Here is a 5,395-nt window from a genome sequence, read left to right as displayed (position 1 = left end):
GCAGTAACTCTAATTCAAATAAAGAGATGACACAAGTTATCACGAGAAATACATTACAAAGAATTAACATGTTCAGAATTAAGCATTTTGATGTCTTTTTTTTTTTTTTTCAGTTAGGGGATATCTTTCCAAAAGAAATCATGCTGTTGAGGTAAATCCTAAAATTTGACCACCTAGGAAATTTCCATGTAATTCTTTAAAATTCCACGCTCATTTTGAGTTAGAGACTTAAGTGAGGTCACTCAGGAAGTATGTATTTATGAAACATATACACATATATGCATATTGATAGAGAGAGATATTCTCCACTCTGTCTTCTGCCAGTTCAGTGTCACACTGAGCCTGTGTTTTTTGAAAGTCTGTTATAAATAGGTGTTTAATAAACAGATTTACCATTTGAAAAAATCTAAAGCAGTGCTAAGACCACCAGTGTCCTTAATATGGAGCAACAAAGCAACTCTTTATGGGAGTAAAGGTTTATTACAGTAGCATCTATATCATAAAAAAACATTAAAACATGGTCTTTAGATTCAGTATAATAACTTTACAGTAATCAAGGGGGAATGGCTACTTGCACTTAATTTTTGTTAAATAAATATTTTTTCCCTAAAGAAGATTGTGGTGCATTTCTAAATAACAATGAAGCACAATTAAACTATAACTTTAAAAATCTTCCTTGAACTCAAAGAAAGAAGACAAACATTACAAAAATTTAATCTGTCCTTTGGGGCATGAGACAGCCTACAGGTCTAGTCAGGCAGCTAAATGACAGTCAGAAAAGATCATGTGACTGGGGTCTAAAAACTAATTAATCTCCATAAAGCTGTAAGTGAGGTAGGTAAGATGACTTGAAATCTGATTACATTATTGTATTTAAGGGGAGAAAATGCAGCATGTATTTTTCATGTTGATTTTAACCACCTGAGCCCTTAATGACATTGTACCTTGGAAGAAAACTCATATTTCATCCATATTTAAAATGAATACAGTATAAAGATGCTACCATTGTTAGTAATGATTTACACATTTGGTGTAAATAATATAAAAATGAATCACAAAGGATATCTTTGTAAAGTTTTCAAAGAATAAGTGATTCTTTGAGACACTGATGCATTGTTAAAAAGAAGCCATAAATCCCCAAATCAAAAGAAATTGACAAGGTCATTTAAAGGAAAGAACAGTTTGACTTTTACCACCCTTACCTCCTTAAAACGAAACAATTTTGGACATTTAAGATAGTTCCAGAAATCAATTTCCTATCCTAAAGTTTCAAACATTAATTAAAATATGACATGTATTCCATGCACATTATCTTGGAATGTCCAGAAAATCATATTTAGATTGAAATGAGATCTGATGTATGTGATATGTTTATAATATTTGGAGTTTTATTAATAAATACTATTAATCATAAATTATGCAAGTCATAAACCACAGGAAATTTTCCATTTAAAAAGACATTGGAAGTACTATATCTGAGGAGAAAGACAAACCAGGGAATTTGTTATTCCCAAGTAATTCATTGTGAAATGAACAGAAAAGCATCTCAAATATGTTTTCTTAATAACACTAATGACTGGAAGTAGCCTGGCTCACTATGGAGAGAATCTCTTCGCTGACAATCTGAAAACACTTTACAGATGAAGGACTTCTTGGTGTGTTTTACATGAGCAAGTTTTCACAAGTTAAATTACATTTACTAATTTAGGGCTAATGTATTCATTTTCACAAATAGTATCCAATCTTTCCCAGTAATCAAGCTTTTGGGGAATCACAAGTGTGGGTGTAATTTAAGATTCGTAGACAGCAAATATTTTACTCTTTCATCGGTCTTTTGCGTAATCCCTTTAGATGAATGTATTTGCATAAAGGTGGCCATCCACGCTGAGACAACCTGCACGCAGGGTGAGAGTGCAGGGCGGGAGGTGGTGGCTGGCAGTACAGTGCTGGCTAAACCGCAGGAGGTCATGTCAGGAAGGGGAGTCACTCCATCTTTTCTGACCTCTGCCTTTACACCTATCTAATCTCCTCTGTATCCCTTCTCCTATTTTCCTGTGTCTTTCCACTTTGCCCTTTAAACACAAAGTATGAAAGACATTTTCCCTGACCCGAGTAAGCATTTGAAGCAATGACTTCCTGATTTCAGTGAATATTTTTAGATCATAAAAAGTATTGTTGCTAAAATGCTTTGACTGTGAATGACGATATCAGTTAAAATATTACCACAATCATTTAGGACTAAGTAATCACTGCTTCAGTATTCTGAGTCCATATTTCCAATCAGATATCAAATGTTAAGGGAACTCTTAAGTGATAAACTGATAAATGGTTACTTTAACTGATTAAAGTTACAGCAAAGTGAGCATGAAAATGATAAAACTGTACAGCATTCCAAAAGTTTGTACCAAGGATTTCTAAAGTTATCACACAATTATCTACAAAAAAATAAGTATATTAAAGAAAGTTTAGTGAAGAACCAGTGTCTAACTGTGGTAGAACACGTTGCTCTGCCAAATGCTACATTCTTACCAGAATTCGGCTGTACCATGCCATGAGCACAGATGCCTCACCATTTCTTCCAACCACATTACAGACGAACCTTGTGAGCCTCTGTGATCAACACCCTGCTCTTACATAATCAAATAGCAGGGACTTGCCAGGCAAGCTTAAGCAAAAAGGACAAAAACAAGAGATAAATAGAGAAATCAAGGAAATGGTTGATATATAACTCTTTTACCCTAATAATCTTTCAAATTGTTCCCATACTGCTACTGTCACAGAATTGTTCCTAATTTGGGGAATGATGGGCTTTAAATTTACCAGTAACACAATACAATTCTAATAATAAGACTCAAATTCTTCAAAGCAGTATTTTTTAAAAATATTATCAGTTTTAAATTCTCTGCAATGTTGACCTAAACTTTTTTGGGGGGAATGGGGATTGTGGAATTTAGGTTTCTTCTTTTCCTTTCTTTCTTTCACTTCCTTTCTGTCTGACAGGTATTTCCTAACACATTTGAAATTTGAGTGTAAACTGAGAGCTGGTTTGACAATTGAAGGACAGATTTATGAACTACCAAGACTCATAACTGGCACTTTCATTCAAGTGTTTGTTTATTTATTTACATGCTTACTCATTGCTTCATTCATTCATCTCTTTAGTTATGGACAGAACATCAGATAAAAATCCATGTGAAAACACTTTAATGAAAGATGGTAACGCGTTCTCATTTACTATAAAAGCCACTTCAACTATTAATCATGATTACAGAAAATTCCCGTTGTGACAGAATATCATTTTAACTTCCAAAAGCCAGAGGCAGTGACAGCACACATGTTTTTAAGCTCTGCGATGTAATAATTCCATATGAGTAAAGATTGTACCACCTAATCTCTGAAAGAGCTTAAATTACCAATCAAATATACATAACCTATTTCATCTGCTGGGGTCTTGATTTTGTATATTATCTTGGGTTTGTTTTAACAAATATACTTGGCCATAATGAAAATAAACCTGCTGAAGTCTCCAAGGTCTAAGACAAGCTACAACACATTTCTGCACCACAGGGTGGGCTCATGGGATGCTTACTGAGAAAATGCATGCCCACTGAGCATGCCCAGACTATTAAAATGAATTGACATGTTAATGCTGACAGGAAAAGAGCACAAGAGATCTTGCTAAATTACTGCTCAGTCAGGCACTAGGAATTCCTGAGTGGCTAACTCCTGTGCAAAGCCCACAGCCAGCACAAGAACAACAAAACTTTATTGTCAAATACACCCAAACAAATACTAACAGGGTTGTCATGTTAGAAATCCACCTACCCATAAATCATATGGATTTTAATCATACCTGCCACCTTAGCTGTTTATCCCTAGAGAAATTGTTTTCTTTTTGCTCCCTCCTTCATTCGCTTTCAATTATATGGAAGCTGTTTCACGTGTTTATTTATTTATCTAAAGTTCACGTAGAGTATGCACACATAAATTTCCTCCAGGGGCCCAGGACCAGGCAGATCATAGGAGGATGCAGTGACGCTAAGCAGCTAACAGCCCAGATAAATGTGCTCTGTCTCAAAACCCTCATTTGGACCATGGTGACAAGGAAAGGGGAGGACAAAAAGCAATTAGTGTGTGTACAATGATTGATTATAGCTTAATATTCAGACATTTCACCTTTATACCTCTATAGGTAGGCTTGAAGAATGATGAAACACAAAATCCACATGCTGTTTGATAAGCAAGCATGAGAAAAAAAATGCCTTTGTTCATTTAAGTCATTCGTTTGCCCTTCCGCAAAAGTAGAACAAAAGTGATTTATTTATAAGCACATGCGTTTGATCATCATATTTACTCCTATTAATTTATTTTTCCACAATATCCGATATTAAGATATGTACCAATAACAGGCTTCGAATTTGGAACAGGCAAAGAGGAGGCAAAAGGATGCAGCTTGTTTTAGAAGAAATTAGTCAGTCTTGCCATTGTGTTGTTTTGTGTTTGTGGATAACTTTGGAAAATGACATTTGCTACAGAAGAAATAGGCAATGTACTGTCTATGAACTTTCTTCAGTTCCATAAGGTGAAAGAGTAGTAGAAATGCATCATGATATTTGTATCCTTTTGACATAGACATAATTTTGGGGGCATAAATTTGGGCAAAGTGATAATTTTAGATCAAGGAACTTCAACAGAAAATGTTCACTTTGTTATGTGTAAGATTAAAGAAGCTGTGATAATGTGTCTTTCTTTTGATGCCTTTTACGCCCATTCTGATCCATACTTGCCACAATGTGTATTAGCTCCATCTCTAGATATGATCTGCTTAGAACACCCATAGAAATTAAAAGGATCACATGGAGTTTGACATTTTGCAAAATGAAAGAATAATGGATTTATTATATTGTGTGGGGTTTTTTTTCCCTTTTAATAAAAATGTCTGACCCTTGGGAAGCTTGCCTGAAAGTTTAGAAGTCCGAATCATTTTTCTTCTTTATACTCAAAACATATAAAAATGTAATTTCCTCAGTTCCACATTTCTTTTGATATTTCAGTAAATTTGAGTTATCTTTCTTACTCATAAATCATAAACTACATAATTTAGATTATCCTAAAATGATTTGGTATCTTACATTGATATAGAATCTTACACTCACATGCCCAAGCAATCAAGTCCCCTGCTCCATTTATTTTTACATTTTTCTTTGAACTCTGACCAGGATAATGCCACAAAATACAGAAAGTGGTTGACCATTGACCTCAAATCTGAAAGGAATAAGTAATGTATATAATCACATATGCAAAATTTTCAGTCTTCCAAAGTGCTAGAATACTTGTATATAACATAGATTTAAAGCATATTTGGTTACAAAATATATCAAGTAACTTTTCATAT

The sequence above is a fragment of the Ochotona princeps genome, chromosome 5, assembly GCF_030435755.1.
Source record: "Ochotona princeps isolate mOchPri1 chromosome 5, mOchPri1.hap1, whole genome shotgun sequence".
NCBI classification, from domain to species: Eukaryota; Metazoa; Chordata; class Mammalia; order Lagomorpha; family Ochotonidae; genus Ochotona; species Ochotona princeps.
Note: the sequence above shows the minus strand (reverse complement) of the source record.